Raw genomic sequence first — 25,779 nt, 5'->3', positions numbered from 1 at the left:
ATAACCTTCTAATGACTGTTTTCGAGAGACTCGAAGGAAACTTGCTGAACGTCCTGCACACTCCACTTTTGAGAGGAGTCATTTGGGCGGGCCCTCAGTGCAGTAAAAGAAAAACCTTGACCCTCCGAACACGTAGTCAAATGCCAACCCTCTCCCCCCAAGCTCTGCTATGTTTCATTATTTGCCAATTACGAGATGACTACATGATAATTAACATGAAATTACATAGATGACTAGTTTGAGTATTTTGAACCCATAATTAAGATGCAAATTATAGACGTTCTGGAGCGTGCCACCAGGTAGAGCCTCGTACATAGCGGTCCCTGAAGACAAACAGTGTGTTTGGGCATGATTTGTTTGTGGCATGGGTTTATACACAGCTCAGGAACTTGTTTGAAAGCTGATTAGATGTCTCGGAGTGCCAATTTGGGGTCGAGATTAGCTGTCCTCAGTGAGCTGAGACGTGCCCACTTTTACAGCCTAGAAGCATGACGAAGTGGCCAGGGTCCCCTCAGAAAAGAAAAATGGGACTGTCGTGTTGTATGGTGTTGGTCAGTGCCTCTCCCCATTGACACTGGGAGCCTGGCTGCAAGGCTGCCCCAGGAGGTTTTTGTTAAAGGGTGTATCGCTGTGGCAATAATAACAATGACCTTCGCTTTGGAGCGGGGACCAGGCTGACAGTAAAGCCAAGTGAGTGAGGGGAGCGGGTCAATCTCAAAAGCTAGGATGAGGGGTGGTGTTCTTCCGTGCAGTTTTAGTGGGATTAAGACACGGCCACCCCCCACCCCCCAGATCGAGGCACCTTGTTTCTTTGGGCCTGAGCTGATGGGAAGTCTGCCAGTTAATGAATTCAGGCAATCCTAAGGACAGGTCATGAAGAAATAGATGTTTTCATGGGTTTGTTCATTGGCTCTGGATATAAAGAAATGCTAAGGATAATAGGCAACACCCATATTCTGTGATAAGACAAAGAAAAAGAACTAACAACTCAGCGGGTTTTCCTTGTTAAGAACCCCTTCAATCCAAAAGGAGTGCAAGCAGCTCTCTTAATGTATCTTTTGGGTTTTGTTGGTTTCGTTGTTGTTTTCATTAATATTCTTTATAAGAACTGTGGCTCTGAGAGTGGCATGGTGCTCCTGGTCTCTAAAATAATCACTCTCTGCCCCCAGTGTTGGCCACCTATGCTAGGTGGCATGTCTCTGCCTGACCTTGCAATTGTCCCATGTGTCTCATGCATGAGCAGGATACCAAAACCCAGTGTTCTAAGATCCAGCTCAGATCTCTCTGCACAGGCCAGCTATTACTTTTAGAGAACTGTCCTAACCCTGCCAAGGAGCTGGGAGCTGAGGCTGCGGGGTGGTGAGGCTCCCACAAGAGGGAAAGTGGCCCCCCTTACCCAGAGTCCCCTCAGTCCTTCCCTCCCACTGGTTATTGTAAGGCCCCGTATGACTGTGAATTATGGAGGCAGCCAAGAAAGGCTCATCTTTGGAAAAGGCACTCAACTCTCTGTTAAACCAAGTAAGTGTTGGGGGATCTCAGAAACGAAATCAGTGAGTGCAACTCGAGAACAACCCAGAGTGAAGGAGGCAAAATTCACCAACCCCTTTCTCTGTGGTGTCTTTCCACCCTTCACCCATGAGCCCTCAGAGCAGCTGCTGGTCCATGCCCCCCACTCTCCTCAGTCGAGATGGGCACTTCCCTCTGCTGGAAAACTCTGGGCTTCGTGATATGAAACAAGGTTGTTGGCCCCAGGAAGGCAGTTCTCAGGAGTGATTGCCCTCCTCACTGTGTTCAGTGGGTGACCTTCTCATGGACGAGCCACGGTCTGTGTGACTGCTGTGTGTTGGTTTTCAGACGTTAGAGTCAATGGAGAGCCACGTGAGGGGGACATCAGAGTGGTTACTACAAGGGTCTTTTTGTTTAGGGAAAACGCACTGTGGATCTCGGCAGTGGGTATAACCTCTACTTTGGCAAAGGCACCTCACTGCTGGTCACACCCGGTGAGTTCTTGTGGTTAACTAATTATCCTTTCTGGAAAGAAATCCAGTGGGACCTGTTGAAACACAGCTGAATTTAATTGCTTTGTTTAGCGTGCAGTTGTTAACTATGTCGGATGTGTGAGCCAGATATGAAGACACGTTTCCCCAGAGGCTGGATTTGGTTATCAGGTCTATGGGCAGTTTGATAAATTGTATTAATACCGCAGGCGGTGTTTCTCGAAGGTCCACATAGCACGTTGAGGCTTTGGGAAAGAGGCAGAGATAAGAGGAAGAAAAGCTTTACGATAGAGGCAGAAACAAACCAATGGAAAGGGAGGCGACCCAAGCGGGAGTGTGGAGCCAAGGAAGCGTGTCCTTAACAGATAAGTGCTGGGGACCCAGTTGAGCTGAAGCCCGTGTCCCCCGGTAGAACTGAAAAATCCGGCAAGTGGACTGAGGACTCGGGTGAGGGCTGGGCAGCAGGATTACAAGCTTCTCGTGGCTTTCCTCTTCTGGGAGAATAGCAGAAGAAAACCTTCTCTGGAGACAGGACGGCCCCTGTTTGCCCCGAGGACAAACCTCACCCTTTACCAAGGCTGGCTGAGTTGACCGCGTAGGAGGAGCAGAGAATCTGGGGATCTTAGAGAGCTCCCCACCTCCGAGGGGTTCTCTGTGATAAAGCAAGTCGTGAAGCTGTCAGGGAGGGCATAATAAAGATGGATTCCAGAAAGCAGTATCGAAGAGGTACGGGCTGTCCCCACACGGGCTGAGCTCAGGGTTGCGTGGTTTTTGTTGTTATTTTTCTCTTTCCTGTGAGAATTATTTGCAGCAGCGCCTGCCACTTTACATTTCATAGTATTTCTCGTCAACAGCCCTCTGTGCCTGAACCAGGGCTGACACTGAGGCGAGGGGGCTGACTCGTTGACAAAGGCAGGGGATACAATTAAAAGAGTGGCCCAGGCAAGGCCCTCAGCTGAAGGAGGCTCCCTTCCGTTGTTTGAATCTGCCCTTAAAGGTCAAGGCACATCCTTTTTCCTTTTTTTTTTTGAGGCACATTCTTTTTGTAGCATCCATGATGGCTTTATCTTTTGAAGGTGGGTTTCATTTCTGTGAATAATCAAAAGCCTCTCAGAGCTATGATTTATACAGAAAGGAGGGACTCAAACTCATTACTGGTACTATTTTGGTTCGAAAATGAGGTAAGAATATAAAATCATGCCATTGCTGGCTATTTGTGGCTCTTAAACTGATTCTTTTTTTTTTTTTTTTAAGATTTTATTTATTTATTCGACAGAGATAGAGACAGCCAGCGAGAGAGGGAACACAAGCAGGGGGAGTGGGAGAGGAAGAAGCAGGCTCATAGTGGAAGAGCCTGATGTGGGGCTCGATCCCCGATCGCCAGGATCACGCCCTGAGCCGAAGGCAGACGCTTAACCGCTGTGCCACCCAGGCGCCCCTGATTCTTTTTTTTTAATCATTTTTTATTATATTATGTTAATCACCATATAGTGCATCCCTGGTTTCCGATGTAAAGTTCGATGACTCATTAGTTGCGTACAACACCCAGTGCGCCATGCAATACGTGCCCTCCTTCCTACCCATCACTGGTCCATCATGATTCTTATTGAGAGGCCTAAAGGGACTACTTCAAAAGGGTCAACAATCATGTAGATGTTTAAACCCTGACATGTTTATTAAAACAGCCTCTTAATAAATACACTTAAGATAAACATAACGTGAAATTGAAGACGTTTCACCAACTCAGACCTCATCAAAGCAGTGAAGATTTTCTGTATAAACGGAGATATTGCCCCACGTAAATCCTTTTAGACAAACATGAGAACAGTACCTTCCAACGGAGAAGTGCATACGATGTCCTACTAATTGACAGCAAAGCTGGTCCAAGAAATGGTAACCTTCTGTTGGTTTGCGTAGAGCCACATAACACTGTGACTACCTTAGGAGGCTACCAATACATCTTTGGAGAAGGCACGAGGTGAAGGTTTTACCAAGTGAGTATTACAGACAAGACTTTATTTTTAAAGGTGTTTGTGTTAAAGGGTCCAGAAAAGGTAAAATAAGGGAAATAGTCATTTTAAACTATAGAAGCAAGCATTACTGCGACCCGAAGTGGAAATTCTGGGTCTCTCTACCCCGGACAGGAGAGGTAAAGGAGAGTTCTGAGACTCGCCATGATGGACTTACCACCATTTTCATTAGAATTGTATTAATCATTAGAAAAATATTTATTAACTAAAGAGCCTGAGAGACTCCTCTAAACATAGTAGGACTTCTTTGTTCCTTTATTCTCTTCTTTTAAAACTATATTCTCATTCCCCCCTTTCAACTTACTTTTCCTACCCTTCTTTTGGCCTTTCCCCTTGTAAGCATTCATATTTTGAGAAACCATTATATCCACTTCTTAGCCTGTCACTTAAGACTCTAAAACCTGGGCCATTTCCATTCTCTAAATTTATTCCTAGCCTTTCCCTTCCACAAATGCCCTGCTCTTGGTAAATGGGACACCTACTTCCTCTGAATGTTTACAGAAGCCCACACCTATACTTCGTGTCCATAAATCAGTCATCATGGACCCACCACTATAAACAGACTTGCACACATGAAACAAATTGAGTTTCACAATGTCTTAGCCGGGACACCACATAGGTGACACCACACTTAATTTCATAGGGAGAGTTTGATAAATTATATCCCTTTTTAAAAATGAAAGAGGCTTGGGAAAGTGATCCAGCAGGCAAATAGCAAAGTAGGAGGAAAAGAGATCCTTTTGTAATGGACGTGGGAGGGACGGATCGGTCCACGGGAAGATACTCTCTGGAGGAGGAACAAGACTGACTAAATCCAAGTAGGAAATTTATGGACTGCCATATGACCTGCGTGTTTCTTGCTTTCCCTTTGGAATGGCCCATTCCTGATCGTTGCTTGTTAAGCCCCTGGTCCTCCCAGCAGCCCGAGGGCAGCAAAGGGAAGGACACCGTGCTATACCCTCAGCTGTGGTGCGCATGAAGCTTCCTTCTCAGATTTTCCTTCAAGTTACCCTCAAAATTAAGAGAGATACCAAAGGATCATCTAGACAGATTAGGAGAAGCTGCCGGTAAGAGAAAGATTTCCTGTTAACCCTTGAGATGTGTTACCTGGGGAAAGGGACAGAAAGAATAGAAAAATCTACCCCAAGACAAAGAGGGAAAATGTCCTTTTGCTCATGACCATCTAAGCAGGGAGTGAAAAGGTCTGGAGTTGGAGTCAGTGAATTCAGGGCTGGCCAGTGCCTGCGAATGTCTCTGGTTCTTTGGAACGAGAAGAGGTGGGGATCTCCTTTGACGTTCCACAAGCTGGACCTCGGTCAGAGGTGTCAGGCTCCAACACCCTGAGGGGTGGACCAATATGCTGACCCCTCATGCCAGGTGGGCTCTGGCAGCTGCCCTCAGTCTCTCCCCCCAGTGATGACAATATCTCTGACTGCTTGGGCTTGGAGACACAGGCATGAACCGTTCCTACTTTGTCCAAATAAGGAATATGATCTTCAGAACCCCTGGAGAATTATTATCTAAAACACCAGAGGATCGGCTAGTTTTCTGGCAGTCAGCATTCTGGGCTTGGGCAGGAAAACTCCCTCTTCAGACTATTTAGAAAGAATATCCTTCATTTATCCAATGTGGAAACAGTCCTGAAATCCAAGCTGGTGCTAGGATTCTGTGCCAGGTTATTACTGTGACAATTACTTAATATTCTCAGTGCTCACAGTATCGTTCCTTCCAGAAGATCTTTAGGGAAAACTTAGTACAGTTTCTAGGAGGTTTGTGATGAGCTGAAGATCATTGTGTGAAAAATAATGCAGGCAACAAGCTCACATTTGGAGGGGGAACAAGGTTAATGGTCAACCCCTGTGAGTATCTCTGCTGAATCCATAATGAACGCTCTAATTTCTAAAGGAAGCTGTGGCACTGAGCTTCATGTGGGGGGCTGTTCTCTCCACCCAATTTTATTTTTTAGGTTAATTCCGAGTACGAATCCTGCTGATGATCCAGTGTGTACACACGCTGTATGCACGTGTGAACGCGGCCACGTGTGTGGTCGCCTGGCAGAGGGACAAATAGGCTGGAGAAGAGCAGATTCCTTGCCTTTCTGTCTTAAGCGTTGGGTCAGAAAGTTCTGACTGTGTTGAATGCAGGGTGAGCAGGATGGGGAGTGGGAGAATCCTTCTCCAGCGGCCTTGCCAGGATTGCACCAGTCCTTGCTGGTCAGGGGGCAGCTCGGTCTGAAGGTGGAGGGATGAACTATTTAATCTGAGAAGAGCCTTTCCATGCCGACCATGCTGTGAATTGACCACAATAATAAACAGTCTCCACGGCCGCCTCTTTGGCCAGGGTCCCAGCTGGAGGAGCACGCTGGCTGGATTTGGGGATTGAAAGGGATTTCCTGATACGCATTGGCCTGGTCGGTTTCTGTAAAGCCGACTGTGTAATATTGGCAACAACCATAAACTGATTTGGGATTGGGAACAAGTCTGGCAGTAAATCCAAGTGAGTCTTCAAATTAACTCTCTCAAACCTGTCTATGCAGTTTGAAATATCTCAGACACCGTCTCCCTGTTTAGCCCTAATGTTTAAAATGTGCACTCGTGGGTAGTGTTTTTCTCCTGTCCACCCAAGCCGAGCCCTTGCTTACCCTTCAATCAAAATAACTAGATAGAGGGATCCAGAAATGCATGGTAGGAAGGCAGTTGGAGTATTTGATTGTTTTCTTATAGAGCAAACAGGAGGGCCCATTCCAAAAAAAGGCCATTAGGGAGCATTGGAAGTTGAAGAAGATGGGACTACGCATTGTATGTTCCAGCCTCCTCTGTCCACACGGTGCCAACCTCACATGCGCCATTGTAAATACTGTTTCTCCCCAGCCAAAGAATAAGTCAAGCGCTGCTGGGAACTCCCAGGACTCAGGGCCATCCTTGTGGCCACCCTGGAAAGTGCTTCCCCACCATGGGCAATCCAGAATGACTCAGACTTGCCATAGAATTACTGCATCTCTCAGTCCTCTTTGGCTTATAGGCTTATAGTGGATTTGCTCGAAGTAACAGAAGAGTTGGTTTCATCCTCATTCTGGCCTCCCCCGAGAAGTTCTTCTCTCCGAGAATCTTCAGGAGGATCTTAAAGACCACCTAACCTGGTTGGAATTGTGCTTCACGCCACTAGGCTATGTTCCCAGCAGTGTTTGCTGTGGCTTTGGCTGGGGCCAGCTCCCAGGGCGGTTCTAGGCTTGGCAAAGCTCAGGCAGAAGAAGAGGAGTTCACAGTGGAGCCTTCGGGGAAAGGCATCTTGGACATAGGTGTTAATGAACTTCTAAATGAGCTTCTGTGTGTTAACCTGATAAGACTCTCCAGGGAGAAGGTCACCTTACCTTTGCAGCTCTAAATGTAAGACCTGCGTTGCAAGAAAAAAAATGGGAAATGTCAATTGCGGTGCCAAAATGAAGAGACCGGGTGTAAATACTGAGTCAGTTTTAATGTTCAGTTTATGAAATGTAAGCCTTTCAGGGGGACCGGCTGGGGGTACATCTATTAGGGTCAGTGAGCCAACTGTTTCGTCAATGTTACTGGCATACACGCTTCAAAGGAGAACCCCAAATAGAAAAAATGGCTAACAGCATAGAGCTTAAGAACATGAATTTTAGGGGCGCCTGGGTGGCACAGCGGTTAAGCGTCTGCCTTCGGCTCAGGGCATGATCCCAGCGTTATGGGATTGAGCCCCATATCGGGCTCCTCCACTATGAGCCTGCTTCTTCCTCTCCCACTCCCCCTGCTTGTGTTCCCTCTCTAGCTGGCTGTCTCTATCTCTGTCGAATAAATAAATTCTTAAAAAAAAAAAAAAAAAAAGAACATGAATTTTAGAATCGAACTGCCCGGGCAAACTGAACTCTGCCGTTTACTGGATGTGTGACCTGGGGCAGGTTACCTAATCTCTTTATGCCTTGTTTTTCTCATCTGTAAAATGGGGATAATGATACTACTTAACTCTGAATTGTTATGAGATTAAAAGAGTTAACACTTATAAAGGGCTTTGCCTAGTGGCTGGCACAGCGTAAATCTTCAACAAACATCAGTTATCATTACTAGATCAGGTTGCTGGGGAGAAGGAAGAGGGAAAAATCACATCCTTTGAAAGTTGGCCACTGCATTCATGTTTTGGCAAATCTTCTCCGCCTTCTCAGCTTCTAACCGAGGGCTTTAACTGTTTGGTTCTATTTTCCCTTTGTACTACTTAGTAGGACGTGTGTAAAACCTGGCCAATAGGGTCTTCCCTAACCCATTCGGTTTCAGCTAGAGGCAGAAAGGGGGGCAAGACTGGAGGTGAGCTGGGTCTGGAAATTCTAGGCTAAGACTGAGAGAATAGAAGTCTGGCTGACCTTGAAGAAATAAAAACTTTCAATGTGAGAGGTTCACAAAAACTAAAAGTGATTTTCCTAATATTTTACTCGGGAAGAAACTACCCCTGTGGCCACTAGAATTCTCTAAGAACTGTCGTTCAGGGAGAAAACTGTCTTTCAAGCATGGAAACAGCAAGCTCTTATTTAGAAAAAGAAAAAAGAAAAGAAAAAAATGGGGGAGGACAGAAGAGAAACTGTTGGTGACTTGGATTTTTTTCTTTCTTTTTCTTTTTGTTTTTTGGTCAAGAAACACGGAAGACTGCATCTTCCATTAGGATGGATTATTGAGTTACCTGTTGACAGATATTTAGGCTGTTTCCGTATCTTGGTGATTGTGAACAATGCTGCATTGAACCCATTGGGAGTGCAGGTATCTCTGACATCTTTCTTTTCTTTCTTTCTTTCTTTCTTTCTTTCTTTCTTTCTTTCTTTCTTTCTTTCTTCTTTTTATATATACGAAGAAGTGGGATTGCTTGATCCTATGGTAGTTCCATTTTTAATTTTTTTTTGTAGTCTTTTCCTTAGTGGCTGCACCAGTTCGTATTCCCATCAACTGCGCGCAAGGACTCAAGGATTCCCTTTTCTCCACGTCCTCATCAATACTTACCTCTTGTCTCTTTGATGACCTTCATCATTCTAACCTGTGTGAGGCGATAGCTCATTGTGATTTTAATTTACACTTCCCTGATGATTAGTGATGTGAGGTACCGTTTCATGTACCTGCTGGCCAGTTGAATGTCGTCTCTGGAAAAATTCTATTCAGTTTCTCTGCCTATTTCTAAGTTAGATTGTTTATTGATTGATTGATTGCTATTGAGTTGTATGAGTTCCGTATATGGTTTGGATATTAACTTTTTTTTAAAGACTTTATTTGAGAGGCAGAGAGAGAGAGTGAGCGAGCTTGCACATGAGCAGGGGGAAGGGCAGAGGGAGAGGGAGAAGCAAACTCCCCACTGCGCAGGGAGCCCGATGTAGGGCTCCAACCCAGGACCCAGAGATCATGACCTGAGCACATGGCAGATGCTTAACCAACCGAGCCACCCAGGTGCCCCTTGGATATTAACTTCTTAACAGATATATGATTTGCACATATTTTGTCCTATCCTATCGGTTGCCTTTTCATTTTGTTGTTTCTTTTGTTGTGTAGAAGCTGTTTGACGATGTCCCACATTTTGATTTTTACTGTTGTAGCTTATGCTTTCGGTATCATATCCAAAACTTGTTGCTAAGATCACTGTCAAGGGATTTTTCCCTGTGCTTTCTTCTAGGAATTTTATGAATTCAGGTATTACGTTTGAGTCTTTAGCCCATTTCAAGTTAATTTTTTGTGAGTGTTATAAAACAGGCGTCTAATTTCATTCTTCTGTGTGTGGTTATCCAGTTTTCCACCACCATTTATTGAAGGGACTGTTCTCTCCCCATTGAGTATTGTGTTCACTCTCTTGTCAAATACTAGTTACCTGTATATGTGAGGGTTTATTTCTTAGCTTTCTTTTTTTTTAATAAAAAATTTTTATTAGGTTGTGTTAGTCACCATACAGTACATCCCTAGTTTTTGATGTAAAGTTCCATGATTCATTACTTGCATATAACACCCAGTGCATCATGCAATACGTGCCCTCCTTAATACCTATCACCAGCCTATCCCGATCCCTCACCCCCTCCCCTCTAAAGCCCTCAGTTTGTTTCCCAGAACCATGAGAGACTATTTCTTAGCTTTCAGTTCTATCCCATTGGTCTATATATCTGTTTTTATGACAATAACCATCCCATTTTGATTACTATAGCTTTGAGTCAGAAAGTACAATTCCTCCAGTGTTGTTTTTCTTTTTCAGAATTTCTTCGGGTATTCAGTTTTCTGTGGTTTCATACAAATTTTGTGATTGTTTTTTCAATTCCTTGAAAAATTACTCTTGTGATATTGATAGGAATTACATCAAGTATGTAGAAGTCTGTGGATAGTATGGGCATTTTAATAATATTAATTCTTCCATTCTGTGAACACAAGATGTCATCCCATTTGTGTCTTTTTCAGTTTCCGTCATCAGAGTCTCGTGGCTTTCAGTGAACAGGTCTTTTACCTCCTTTGATCAAATTTATTCTTAAGTGATCTGTTGGTTTTTACGCTATTGTGAATGGGGTTGTTTCCTTTATTTCTTTTTTAGATGTTTGGCTGTAGTGTATAGAAATGCCACTGATTTAGGTGTGTTGATTTTGTATCCTGTAATATTTCTGAATTTGTTGATTTTTTTCCTAGCACTTTTTTGGTTGAGTCTTTTGGATTTTCTTTGTATAAGATGATACCATTTGCAAACAAAGACAGTTTTACTTTCTCTTTTCTGTTTTGGATGCCTTTGTTTTCTTTTTCTTGCCTGATTGCTCCGGCTTGGTGTTCCAGTTCTATGTTGAATATAGAACATAGAACATATGTTGATGTTGTTCCTTATCTGAGATGGTAAGCTTTCAACCTTTTACTTTGATTGTGATGTTAACAGTGGGACTGTCCTAGGTAGTCTTAATTATGTTGAGATTGGTTTCTTCTATACTAATTTGTTGTTTTTGTTGTTTTAGTCATGAAAAGGTATTTTATTTTTTCAAATGCTTTTCTGCATCTATGGAGATGTTATATGATTTTTATCTATCATTTTGTATAGAAGGTGTATCATATTTGTTGATTTGCATATTTTGAAACATTCCATCCCAGGGAAAATTCCTGTTTGCTCACGGTATATGATCCTTTTAATGTGGAGTTGAGTTGGGTTTGCTTATACTTTGTTCATAATTTTTACATATCCTAGGGACGTTGGCCTGTACTCTATTTTTCTTACAGTGTACTTATTTAGCTGTGGTACCAAAATAATTCTGGCCTGGTAAAATAGGGTGGAAGTGTTCCCTCCTGTTGATTTTTCCCCCCTTTGGAACATGTTAAGAAGAATTGGTATCACTTATCTTTCAGTGTTTAGTAGAATATGCCAGTGACAGCAGTTGGTGCTGGATAGTATTTAGGTTTTTTTCCCCCCTTCCAATTCTTACTCCATTTTATTAATTTTTCTTGCCTCATTACACCATCTGATCCTCGAAAACAGTGTTGCATTAAAGTGGTAATACCCGGCATTCTTCTGCATTTCCCTTTGTCAAGGTGACTATAATATTTATTATTTATTTTATATATTTTAAGTATTTGTGTAAATACTCTTTATCAGATCATTTCCTAGTACAAGATTCTATGTTGTTGGTAGTTTACAAGTTTTTTAATGAATTGGTGTTGAATTCTGTCAGATGTTTTCCTACATCTATCAGTATATAAACATGGTTAATTATATAAATTAATTTTTGAGTATCAAACCAGCCTTTCATACCTGGAATAATACAAGTTAGATTCATTCTGCTAACATTTTACTAAGGATTATTACTTTCATGTTCATAGGTGAAATTAATTTTATTATAATCTCATTGTCATGTTTTGGAATTAAAGATAAGCTGGTGGCATAAAAAGACAACATTCGTTTTCCATTTTTCACAGAGTTTCCTCCTTATGCATTTGCAGAATTCACTATGTGAATTTTTTTGCAGGAATGATTTTAAGAATAGATTCAACAGTTTTAATAGATCTCACCTTACCACCTTGAATAGTTGTGGTGTTCAGGAAATTTTATTCAAATAATTGTACTTATTGGTATAATTGAATTGGCCAATGCAGTAAGTGGAGATTCAAGAGGTAGTGTGAGATTCAGCACCTGTCTTTTCCCTACCCTAGAGATAATAGAATCCCGAGTAGAGGTGGGGCAGAGACCGACTGCTGATCTGCACCCATATCTGTAGTTTGGTGTGAATGAAGAATAAATACTTGTTGGGTTAAGAGAATGAAATTTTAGGGATCATTTGTGATTTCATTATGAACTGAAGAATACTGTCAACATGGGTTAGAATTATTTTTATGATGGAAGTATACTTAACATACAGTGTTGTGTTGGTTTTAGGTTTACAATAGAATAATTCTATAATTGTATGCATTACTCAGTGCTCATCAGGATAAATGTACTCTTAATCCCCTTTATCTATTTCACCATTCCCCACCCACCTTCCCTCCGGTAACCACCTATTTTCTGTATTTAAGAGCCTGGTTTTTTGTCTGTGTTTATTTTCTTGGTTTTGTTTTTTAAATTCCACATATGAGTGAAATGTGGTATTGGTCTTTGTCTGACTCACTTCACATAGCATTATACCCTCTAGATCCATTCATGTTGTTGCAAATGACAAGATCTCATTCTCTTTTATGGTTGAGTAATATGTACATGCAGACACACACACAAACACATCTTCATTATCCATTCATCTATGGATGGACATGCTTAGGTTGCTTCTGTATCTTGGCTATTGTAAATAATGCTACAGTAGGTATATGGGTGCATATATATTTTCAAATTTGTGTTTTTGTTTTCTTTGCATAACCTGAAAAGGCCCTCAATCACCAAAGCAATTTTGAGAGAGAAGAGTGAAGCTGGACATATCACAATCCCAGATTTCAGGATATACCACAAAGGTGTAGTAATCAAAACAGTAGGCCTTGCACAAAAAGAGATATATAAATCAATGGAATAGGACAAAGAATCCAGAAATAAACCCACACATTTATGGTCAATTAATCTAGGAAAAGGGCAAGACTATACAATGGGGAAAAGACCATCTTTTCAACAAATGGTACTGGGAAAACTAAACAGCTCCATAATAGCTCCATGCAAAAACATGAAATTGGACTGCTTTCTCACACCATACACAAAAATAAACTCGGAGTGGATTAAAGTCCTAAATGTGAGACCTGAAACCATAAAAATCCCAGAAGAGAACATAGGCAGTAATTTCTTTGACACTGGCTATAGCAACATTTTTCTAGATATGTCTCCAAAGGCAAGGGAAACAAAAGCAAAATTAAACTATTAGGACTACATCAGAACAAAAAGTTTTTTGTACAGTGAAGGAAACCACGAACAAAACAAAAGGCCAGCTATTCAGTGGGAGAAAACATTTCTGAATGATGTATCTGATAAGGAGTTAATATCCAAAATATGTAAAGAACTTACACAATTCAACACCAGAAAACAAACAAACAAATTCTCCCATTAAAAATGGGGAGAGGACCATTTTTGGGGAAATGCAGGTCAAAACCAGGATGAGATACCACCTCATACCTTCAGAATGGTTAAAATCAAAAGACAAGAAATAACAGGTGTTGATGAAGGTGTGGACAAAAAGGAGCCCTCAGGCACTGTTGGTGGGAATGCAGATTGTGCAGTGACTGGAGAGAACAGTGTGGAGGTTCCTCAAAAAATTAAAAATAGAATTACCATGTTATCCACTACTGGGTAAGAATTTTTGTTTCAAATCTGGGCTGTCATATTTTATTTGAATAAGAGCGTTAGATACCAGATTTTAGATTGAAATTATCAGTCATTGGTAGGTTTCTCATAGAATTTAATGTTATGTTGAAATGAAAGCAGCCTTTGAAAAGGATAAGAAATGAAGCAATTTAAAATTGCTAGTATTGTGAACAATTTGAGTATTTGTTTAAATACACAGAAGCAATCCTTTTTTTGTTTAATATGCCTGTTTTCTTGAATTTCTAGAAAGTTTTATATTTATACTTAGATGCATATTTTCATTTATCCTATAGAATTTAGTTTGTCTGTTTCTTTATATTTTCTCAGAACACTGATTTTATCTTAATTTTTATCTTCTCCCTCTACTACAAAATATTGAATAGTTTAAATTCCCAAGCATCACTTTTTCCATGCATCATTGATTTGTAGGAAATTTCTAGCAGCACCTGAGAGCCTCTCTATATTAATCTCTAGTGGAAACTAAACTGGGTCATGTCATTAATACTGCCTTAATTTTGCTGAATTTTGACCCTCAAATACCCCCTCTCTTCGTAATGCTGTTATTAAAGTACTAAGAATTCAAATATAGACTTTTCTGATTCTATAGTATCAACAGAAGAAATCACGTGCTTTATAGTTGTTTGTGTTGTGAATTTGATTACTCAATTAACTGCTTAATTTTGACATTTCTGACTTCTCTGACAATAACAGTGGTATAGGCATAGGTGTTGTGATGTGTCTATTTTTTTTCTTTTTGTTAAACATTGCCTTTGTGACACGTCTCAAAGTATTTCCTAGTTCTCAATGAAAAATTTACAAGTTATCTTTCCAAGTAAGGGAAAAGAAAACAGCTCTGAAATATCGCTTCCTTAATCCTTACCACATTGATGAAAGAACATATAAAAACCTCCTTCATTTATCAAACATGTTTCTACTGAGTCTCTGTTTTATTTTAGGCATTTGAAAAAGCTTTGGGAATGTAAGAATAATAAAGACAAAACTTCAGTGTTCAATGAATTTACCTAACATTTTTGGCTTTTGTGTCTGTCACACAATTAGTTGCTGAAATTGCTTCTGTAATTCACTTACTTGAAAAATCAGTAAAAATAGGGGAACCTGGGTGGTGCCGTCGGTTAAACCTCTGACTGTTGGTTTCTGCTCAGACGATGATCTCAGCGTCCTGAGATGGAGCCCCGCCGTGGGTTCCGTGCCCAGTGTGGAGTCCTCTTGAGATTATCTATCCTACTCCCTCTGCCCCCCCACTTGTGCTCACTCCTGTACTCTCTCTCTCTCTCTCAAAATAAATAAATGTTTTAAAAACTTAAAAATTAAAGGCTGTAAAAATAAAAATGCTTTTTTTCCCCATTTATATTTTGTGTCTAGTTAGTTCTTAACTTAAATGTCAATTCAATTTTCCTATCTTCGATTATAAAATTTTAATAAGGAGGACATAAGCCTATGAATTAGTCTTAATATAATTCTGAGGATAACAAATGCCAAAGAGGGTTTTTTTTTATGATAATGGTGATAGTAGTATAAAGTGTGCCCCAGATGGATAAAGATGAAAATATGGCTCATTTCTTTACATTTTCTAGCATCTTCCCTAAACTTTTTATGGTAGATCATACTGTTGTCATTAAGGGAAATCAATGAGCTTAAATTTTCACAATATGTATCTTTCTGTCATTAAAAAATCTAATGAATAAATAATAGTGAAGTCCTGTTATTAGTCAAGTACCAAACTAAACATATTCCCATCTCTTGCCATTTTTAGCCATCACCAGGGCACTGAGAGGTAGGCATCATTCTATGCATACTACAGCTAAGGAAACTAGGGCTGCAATAATTTAAATGACTTGTAGAAGATTCGCTTGATTTGTAATTCAAAAAAAGTTAGTTGAACCCACATTATTAGGTAATTGCTCTCTGAATTGCACCACTATATGGTAGTGGTATGATAATGTGATGAAGCAAACTGATATATCCCATTAGTTGTTGTTAGGCAGTTACATAAATTGGATTCACTCTAATTCATCTAACTGATAACCCTCTAAATAGTTTTTGAGAGTAAGAAACATACACATTCCTTTTTAAAAATTTTTTTACTATTTTTTTTCTAACACTTTAGATTATATGTTCAACATTATGGAGTTGAGTTAGGAAGTTTTGTTATCTTCCCCTAATAGGGTATTGAGTTTTGTTCTGGGATATGGTTTATTTTTTTTGTGGATCAGCTTAATCTTTTAAGGCTTCTTTTTAACTCTTAGACGATATGGTTTAGAATAGCTTTTACTTTGGGGTTAGATTAGTCCTACTTTAAGATAGGGTCTTTCTGGGATCTCGTATGAGAGCTCCGAGTGCTCATTGACTTCTCTCCACTCCGATGGGGTAGAATTCTAACATTCCAAACCCTCTCCAAGCTCAGGCAGTTTTCCCCAATAGTCTTCCTGTTCTCGGCCCTGCAGAATACCTGCACACGTGCGTGCGTGCGTGCATGTGGGGGGGTGCTGAAGACCCCGGGTTCACCTCTGCAGATTTTTATAGCTCCTTCTCTGCTGCAGTTCCCTCTGGAATGCTGCCTTACAGATTGGATTCAGTGTGGTAGCTCCAAACTCCATTCTTTATCTGCTGTGCTCACTGAGACTCGCAAGTGCTGTTGGAGGCTCCTTTTCATGCTCCATGGTCTGGAAGGTGCTACTGGCTGAATTAGCTTCTCCCAGTGATCACAGTCTTGCACTGCCTGTAGTATAATGTCTGAAAATAGTTATTTTGGCCTATTTTTCTTTTTTCTTTTTTTTTAATTTTTATTTATTTTTTTGATGTAAAGTTCGATGATTCATTAGTTGCGTATAATACCCAGTGCACCATGCGATACGTGCCCTCCTTTTTTTTTTATTTTTGTTCCAAATTTTATTACAAATATTTTCACACATACAATAAAGTAGAAATACTTTAAAGTGAATACCCATATACTGCCGCCTAGATTCTACCATTAGCATTTGCTAGATTTGCTTACCACATACCTATCAATCCACCCCTATTTATCCTTCTTTCAATCCATTTTATTTTTTTATTTTTATTTTTTTAATGATTTTTTATTATATTATGTTAGTCACCATACAGTACATCCCTGGTTTCTGATGTAAAGTTCGATGATTCATTAGTTGTATATAACACCCAGTACACCATGCAATACGTGCCCTCCTTACTACTCATCACCAGTCTATCCATTCCCCCACCCCCCTCCCCTCTGAAGCCCTCAGTTTGTTTCTCAGAGTCCACAGTCTCTCATGCTTCATTCCCCCTTCTGATTACCCCCCCCTTTCTTTATCCCTTTCTTCCCCTACCGATCTTCCTAGTTCTTATGTTCCATAGATGAGAGAAATCATGATAATTATCTTTCTCTGCTTGACTTATTTCACTTAGCATTATCTCCTCCAGTGCCGTCCATGTTGCAGCAAATGTTGAGAAATCGTTCTTTCCGATAGCTGAGTAATATTCCGTTGTATATATGGACCACAGCTTCTTAATCCAGTCATCTGTTGAAGGGCATCTCAGTTCCTTCCGTGATTTAGCTATTGTGGACAATGCCGCTATGAACATTGGGGTGCATATGGCCCTTCTCTTCACTGCCTCTGTATCTTTGGGGTAAATATCCAGTAGTGCAATGGCTGGGTCATAGGGTAGCTCCATTTTTAACTTTTTAAGGGACCTCCACACTGTTTTCCAGAGTGGCTGCACCAACCTGCATTCCCACCAACAATGTAGGAGGGATCCCCTTTCTCCACATCCTCTCCAGCAATTGCTGTTTCCTGCCTTGTTGATTTTTGCCATTCTAACTGGCGTAAGGTGGTATCTTAGTGTGGTTTCTATTTGAATTTCCCTGATGGCTAAGGATTTTGAACATTTTTTCATGTGTCTGTTAGCCATTTGTATGTCATCATTGGAAAACTGTTCATATCTTCTGCCCATTTTATGATTTGTTTGTTTCTCTTGTATTGAGTTTGAGAAGTTCTTTGTAGCGCGCTGCTGGAGCGGGGCTGGAGGGGGCAGCGTGGGCACCTGCGGCCTGCCAGGCCTGCACCCGAGGAGCCCCGCGCGCTGGACCAGAGCGGAGGCGGCGGCGGGCGAGCGGGCCGGGCGGGGTGGAGGGTAGCTGGGGCCGGGCCCCCGCAGGCCTGCGCGGAGGAGGCTGCGGGTCGGGCAGCACGGGGACGCAAGCGGCGACCGCGGTTGATGGCAGCCGGGACGGTGAGCGCGGGGTGCGGGGAGGCCAGGGCCTGGCGGGCGTGAGGCGGCGGGCGCCGCGCTCCTGCTGGGTGCCTTCGGCTCCTTGAAGGGTTTCCAGACCTTTCACGTAAAAGCCGTTTTTGTTGCTGTGTTTTAAGGAGCTCCATAACCGTGGTCGCAGGGCCGCCCCGACTTGAAGGGCTGCGGCGGTGCACGTCCTGTTGTATGCTTTCATTTATTTCCCCACCTAGCGCGCCGGCCTGGGGCCTCCCCCGGTGCCGGTTCGGACAGGCCCTTCGCCGCCCCTGCCCTGGCGTTGGCGTCGCCGTCGTGCTGAGCGCGGGGGGACCCGGCACAGCCCTGCCGGCCACCAGGCGCCCGCCTGCGGGAGGACAGCTGCGGGAACGGCGTCTGGAGCATGGGCTTCATCTGTATCTTGCAGTGAAGACTGATATTTTGAAGGCACATTCTTTCTGTGATTCATGTCTTAGCCCATAGCGCTAACCTTGAAGAGATTTGTGGTTGGGTTTTTGGTTTCTAAGAAGGTCATAGTTTTTCCTCTTTTTCTTTCGTTTTTTTTCTCCGACGGGGGAGGGGCCAGGGGCTGAGAATGGACACCATGCTCGCTGGTACAAGTAGAGCGGAGCCTCAGTTCCCAGGGTCCTGAGAGCCAGCAGAGAGCATTTGAGCATCGGAGCATCCGACCTTGAGGTTGGGAGCCCCTCCTCCCACCTTTCTTAAAAATTGCAGCTGACTCAGCCCTGATCAAGACATCAAAACTGCAGGATCCTTGTTCTGCGGAGACACTGAGAAACCATGACTGTGAGGTTACCCCAGAGCATAGACAGGTTAAGTGGCCTGTCTTTGGGAGTTCCGGCGCCTGAACACAGGTCCCCTTCCCACCTCCGCCAGCCCTCCGACACCTCCGAGACAGCAGGTTCTTGTTCAGCGCTGTGTCATCATCCAGAAGGACCAGCATGGCTTCGGCTTCACGGTCAGCGGGGACCGTATTGTTCTCGTGCAGTCTGTGTGGCCCGGAGGGGCAGCCATGAGAGCTGGTGTCAAAGAGGGCGACCGGATCATCAAAGTCAACGGCACCATGGTGACCAACAGCTGGAGGTGGTAAACCTTATCAGATCTGGCGCCTATGTCGCACTGACCCTCCTGGGCTCTTCCCCCTCATCCATCAGTGTCTCTGGGCTGCAGCAGGACCCTGCCCCCGCCGGAGCCCCCCCAGTCGCCCCTGTGGTCCCACCGCTGCCTCGGCCCCCACCTCTGCCCCCACCCCCGCAGCGCCTGGGGGGGGGGCAAACCACTGCAGGATCCTGAATTCCAAAAACATGCCACCCAGATCCTTTGCAATATGCTGAGGCAGGAGGAAAAGGAGTTACAGTGTATTTGTGAGGTATACAGCCGGAATCCTGCCAGCCTGCTGGAGGAGCAGATCGAAGGTGCCCAGAGGTGTGTCACTCAGCTCCAGCTGAAGATCCAGCAGGAGACGGGTGGCTTCGTGGACATACCCCCCCTATATGGTGACAACAGCCAGAGAGCATCAGAAGGCCAGCTCTCTCTGGACTGCCAGGAGGGAGACAGCGGCTTGGATGCTGGAACGGAGCACTTCCCCTCCCTCAGTGAGGCGCTGATGAATTGGAACTTGGCACTGTCAGACCCTGGGCTGGGCAGTCCCCGAACCTCACCTGTGATCATGGCCAGGCTGGCCCAGCACCACCGGCAGCAGGGCTCGGACGCACCAGGGCCTGGCACCAGCGAGCAGGGCGCAGACCAGAGCCCGAAGCCTTTAATTATTGGCCCAGAGGAAGATTATGACCCGGGTTATTTCAACAACGTGGGCGACATCATCTTCCAGGACCTTGAGAAGCTGAAGGCACGGCCCGCTCACCTGGGCGTTTTCCTGCAGTACATCTTCTCTCAGGCTGACCCCAGTCCGCTGCTTTTTTACCTGTGTGCAGAAGTTTACCAGCAGACAAACCCCAAGGACTCCTGAAGCTTAGGAAAAGACATCTGGAATATTTTCTTAGAGAAAAATGCGCCGCTGAGAGTGAAAGTCCTGGAGGTGTTACAGGCTGAAATTGACTTGCGTCTGCGCGGCAGTGAGGACGTCCGCACCACGCTCTGGGAAGTGCAGGAGGCAGCCATGCCCGAGATCCAGGGGCAGGTCCAGGACTACAGAACAAAGCACACCCTGGGGCTGGGTAGTCTGTACAGTGAGAATGACCTGCTGGACCTGGATGGGGACCCTGTCCAAGAACGCCAAGTGGCCGAGAAGCAGCCAGCCGCCCTGGCAGGCATTCTGTCCAAGTACGAGGAGGACAGGAGTGCCCCCATGGATTTCGCTCTCAATACCTATATGGGCTACGCTGGACTCCATCTCCGAGAGGCATGGCCTTCCGGCATAGCTGAAAAGGCCCAGGCAGCTCCTGACAAGGACAAGTGGCTGCCCTTCTTCCCAAAGACCAAGAAGAGCAGCAATTCCAAAAAAGACAAGGATGCCTTGGAGGACAAGAGGCGAAACCCTATCCTCAAGTACATCGGGAAGCCCAAAAGCTCTTCGCAGAGCACATTTCATATTCCCTTGTCCCCTGCGGAGGTCAAACCAGGCAATGTGAGGGACATCATTCAGCACTTTGAGAACAACCAGCCGTATGACGCCCCGGAGCCTGGGACGCAGCGGCTCTCCACAGGAAGCTTCCCCAAGGACCTGCTGGAGAGCGACAGCTCACACTCAGAGATCCGCCTGGGCCGCTCTGAGAGCCTGAAGGGCTGGGAGGAGCTGAAGTGGTCCCGGAAGGTGGAGAACGTGCCCCGCTCTCGCAGTGATGTGGACATGGATGCGGCCGTGGAGGCTGCCCGCCTCCACCAGTCAGCCTTGTCCTCTGCCTCCAGCCTCTCCACAAGGTCTCTGGAGAACCCAACCCCTCCCTTTACCCCCAAAATGGGCTGCAGGAGCATCGAGTCTCCCAGCCTGGGGTTCTGCACAGACGCCTTCCTCCCCCACCTCCTAGAGGACGATTTGGGCCAGCTCTTGGACTTGGAGCCAGAGCCGGGCGCCCAGAACTGGCAGCACACGGTGGGCAAGGATGTGGTGGCGGGTCTAAGCCAGAGGGAGATTGACCGGCAGGAGGTCATCAATGAGCTGTTTGTGATGGAAGCCTCCCATCTGCGCACGCTCCGGGTCCTGGACCTGATCTTCTACCAGCGGATGAAGAAGGAGAACCTGATGCCCCGGGAGGAGCTGGCCCGGCTCTTCCCCAACCTGCCTGAGCTCATCGAGATCCGTAATTCCTGGTGCAAGGCCATGAGGAAGCTCCGAGAGGAGGGCCCCATTATCAGAGACATCGGTGACCTCATGCTGGCTCGGTTTGACGGCCCTAGCCGGGAGGAGCTCCAGCAGGTGGCTGCCCAGTTCTGCTCCTATCAGTCCATCGCCCTGAGGCTTATCAAGACCAAGCAGCGCAAGGAGAGCTGCTTCCAGCTCTTCATGCAGGAGGCTGAGAGTCACCCCCGGTGCCGGCGGCTGCAGTTCAGGGATCTCATCGTGTCAGATGCAACGGCTCACCAAGTACCCGCTGCTGCTGGAGAGCGTCCTCAAGCACACGGAGGGTGGCACCGCCAAGCACTAGAAGCTCTGCCGGGCATGGGACCAGTGCCGGGAAATCCTTAAGTATACGAACGAGGCGGTGAAGCAGACGGAGAACCGGCACCAACTGGAGGGCTGCCAGAAACGCCTGGACACCACGTCCCTGGAGAGGGCCAGCAACCCCCTGGCAGCAGAGTTCAAGAGCCTGGATCTCACAGCCAGAAGGATGGTCCACGAGGGGCCCCTGACCTGGAGGATCAGCAAGGATAAGAGCTTGGACCAGCACGTGCTGCTGCTGGAGGATCTCCTGGTGCTGCTGCAGAAGCAGGACGAGAAGCTGCTGCTCAAGTGTCACAGCAAGACCGCCGCAGGCTCCGCGGACAGCAAGCAGACCTTCAGCCCTGTCCTCAAGCTCAATGCCGTGCTCATCCGCTCCGTGGCCACAGACAAACGAGCCTTCTTCATCATCTGCACCTCGGAGCTGGGCCCCCCCCAGATCTACGAGCTGGTGACACTGACGTCGTCAGACAAGAACACGTGGATGGAGCTCTTGGACGAGGCCATTTGGAACGCCACCCGGCGCCCGGGAGCTGCCCCAGTGCTCGCCCATCCCCCACCCCTGGGTGCCCGGGAGCCAGCACAGCAGAGCCCCACCCCCAGCAGGGTCCGGCTGGATGGCTCAGAAGTGTTCCACAGTGAACCAGAGCCCGGGGAGCTGCCTGGAGCAGGCACTGGGCCCCAGCAGAGGGTTGAGGGGAAGCACGCGGGCCTCCTAGATGATCCCGAGCAGGAAGACAGCATCGAAGGGGAGCTGGGTGCCCTGCCTCACCCCTCCACATCCCTGGATGGAGAGAACAGGAGAGGCCGGATGAGAGACGCTATCCTCCTGCCCATCCCCTGTCCTCTGTTCATGGAAGGGCTCGCCGACTCAGCCCAGGAAGATGTGGAGAGCCTGCGGCACCTGATTCTGTGTGGCCTGCTGCCCGGTCGCCACCCCGAAGCGCAGCCCGCCAGGGAGCCCGACGACGGCCTGACGCCTGCGCCTTCTCTCAGGAGCAGCAGCTGGTGCCCCAGGGCACGGCCCCCCGGGGGTGAAGGGCCAGAGCAGGAGGACATGGCTCTCTGTTCTCTGGAACAGCTGCCCCCACAGGTCAGGAATTCCGGGATCTGGGAGTCTCCCGAGCTGGACAGGAACCCAGAAGAAGAGGCTTTAAGCACCGAGGCGGCAGGAAGTTACAAAGTCGTGAGAAAAGGGAACTGCTTCTATGTCAGCATGCCGGCCGGACCCCGGACTCCAGCACCGAGCCCTCCCAGCCCGAGAGCATCCCTGCCTGGCGGCTTCGGGGACCCAGTGGAGGTCACAGGCGCCCTCGCCACTCCCCGCCCAGCCTGGCCCTCAGGGACGTGGGCAGCATCTTCCGCACCATCGAGCAGCTCACGGTCAAGCTCAACAGGCTCAGGGACATGGAGCTGGCCCACAGAGAGCTGCTCAGGTCCCTTGCGGGAGAGGTGTCGGGCGGCACCACACCCGTGGGCAGTTTCCACACGGAGGTGGCTAGATGGACAGACGGCTCCCTGTCACCTCCGGCCAGGGAAGCCCTGGCCTGCGACTCCAGGGATGGCCACCAGCCACGGCCGTGCTCGGAGGACGGCTCCGATGCCCCCCCCGGAAGACAGCGTGGCGCCTGCGGCCTCTTCCCCAGGACTGTAACTGCCCACTCGTGCTCTGGGGACCGGCCCGAGGCAGGGGCACAGGGCAGTGGGAGCCCAGACCTCCTTCCCGCGGTGGAGGCCATGGAGAACGGGTCTAGCTGAGACCCCCGGGGGCGCCCCACATGTCGCTTGGTCTGCTCAGGTCCCGGTCAAGTGTCAGTAGTCTCCCCTTCCCTCCAGCCGCCCCCCAAGGCCTCTCCTGAGCTTGCTGACTGCATCTGAAAGGCCCCCCCAGACATGCAGGTGAAAGGAGGAGTGTCTGTGTAAATGCACTTTCTTCCTCCCTCCCCTCTTCGCAGGACCCCGGGGCTGAGGTGGGCACCCTGCTTCTCCCCTCATAGTCACTTCGGTTTCCTATAAATACATACGTGCTGTATGTGCGTCTTGCTTTGTAAATAACTTTGACCTGTTTTGTTTCTGTTCCTCGGGGGCGGAGGCAGGCCCAGAGGGACAGCTCGCATCTCCTAGTTAACAGGCCAGCTCCGGGGTCAGGGCTGAGGGGGGAGCCAGACCTGAGCACCCGGGTCCCCGTGAGTGGGAGGGTGTCCCAGCCCATGTGGCTTGAGAGCCCAGTCTCTGTGGCCCGAGCAGAGAGCTTCTCCCTGCTCCTAGGACTTGTCCTCTTCCAGGAGTTCCTGACCCCACCTCTGTCCACCCTTCCCCACCCTCTCCCTAGAGAAAAACCAGTGTATCCGGTAGGGCCCTAAAAACCAGGCCCAGGAGGTGGGGCAGGGGGTGTGAATGCTGGAGTTCCCGCATTAACCTAGGACCATCGCCAGGGGCCACGGCAGCATCGGTTGCTCACCCCATGCCAGCCCCCTCCCTGCGGACGGATAGAATAGACACACTGTGCTAGGTGTATATATACATATATATATATAAATATATATATAATATATAAAATATAGAGATGGAAATGACTGTTTTCCTGTTAAAATAATGTATACTCTTATTTTCTTTCTCTCATGGTTAAGATTTTTTTTTTAAAGAAAAGTTAAATATTCTTCCAAAAAAAAAAAAAAGTTCTTTGTAGATCTTGGATACCAGTCTTTTATCTGTAGTATCATTTGCAAATATATTCTCCCATTCCGTGGGCTGCCTCTTAGTTCTTTTGACTGTTTCCTTGACTGTGCAGAAGCTTTTTATCTTGATGAAGTCCCACAAGTTCATTTTATCTTTTGTTTCTCTTGCCTTTGGAGATGTGTCATGAAAAAGGTTGCTTTGGCCGATGTCGTAGAGGTTGCTGCCTATGTTTTCCTCCAGGATTTTGATGGATTCCTGTCTCACATCGAGGTCTTTCATCCATTTGGAGTTTATCTTTGTGTATGGTGTGAGAGAGTGGTCAAGTTTCATTCTTTTGCATATAGCTGTCCAATTTTCCCAGCACCATTTATTGACATTTATTGAATATGTCATCTGCAAAAGCAATTTATCTTTTTTTTTTTCTGATTTGATCCCTTTTATTTATTGTTTTGACTGATTGCTCTGGCTAGGACTTCCAGTACTATGTTGAATAGAAATGGTAAGCATGGACACCCTGACCTTGCTTCTGACTTTAGCAGAAAAGCTTTTGACCTTTTACCATTGAGTATGATGATTGCTGTGGGCTTGTCATATATGGCTTTTATTATGTTGAGGTATGTTTCTTCTCCACTCACATTTTATGAGTTTTTTTTTTAAATCATGAAAGGGTGTTGTATTTTGCCAAATGCTGTTTCTACATCTATTGAGATTATCATATGGTTTTTATCCCTCATTTTTTAAATATAGTGTCTCACATATATTGATTTACATATGTTGAACTTTTCTTGTATTCTAGGGGTGATTCCCACTTGATCATGACATATGATCCTTTTAATTTGTTGTTGAATTTGGTTCCTAATATTTTGTTGAAAATGTTTGCATGTATATTCATCAGGGATATTGGCAGTAGTTTTCTTTTCATGTAGTGTCTTTTTTTTTTTTTTAAGATTTTACTTATTTTAGAGGGTGAGGAAGAGAGGAGAGGGAGGGACACAGGGGAAAGGAGAAGGACAAACAGACTCCACACTGAACGCAGAGCTCAACACATAGCTCTATCCCAAGACCCTGAGATCATGCCTGAGCCAAAACCAAGAGTTGGACACTCATCAGACTGAGCCACCCAGGTGCTTCTTGTGGTGTGTTTTTTGGCTTTGGTAATGCTGGCCTCATATCCCCCCTCAGTAACAATAATTTGGCAGCCAACCATGGACTAAAGTGCCTTTGTGGGAGCTTTGGGATCTAGTTAAGAGATTGTGAAAATCCCAGTGTAACCCATGATCCATGAGGGCCATTTTGAGTAGGCAGACCCATGCCCAGGTGGCAGACTCACTGATCTAGTGTCTGGGTACAGATTCAGAAACAGCTGCAGTCTCCCTGTGGACTTGGCTAAACCATATTTGGTCTTGGTCTCCCC

At 45.8% G+C, this 25,779-nt stretch overlaps 1 pseudogene; it reads left to right on the top strand.

Annotated features, from left to right (window-relative positions):
* The first annotated feature begins 18,485 nt into the window (after nt 1–18,485).
* Nucleotides 18,486–23,340, top strand: LOC148107073 (rho guanine nucleotide exchange factor 11 pseudogene; annotated as a pseudogene).
* The last annotated feature ends 2,439 nt before the right edge of the window (nt 23,341–25,779 follow it).

The sequence above is a fragment of the Ursus americanus genome, chromosome 35, assembly GCF_024610735.1.
Source record: "Ursus americanus isolate L20-20 chromosome 35, mUrsAme1.1.p, whole genome shotgun sequence".
NCBI lineage: Eukaryota > Metazoa > Chordata > Mammalia > Carnivora > Ursidae > Ursus > Ursus americanus.
This window is presented reverse-complemented; position numbering and strand designations above follow the sequence as displayed.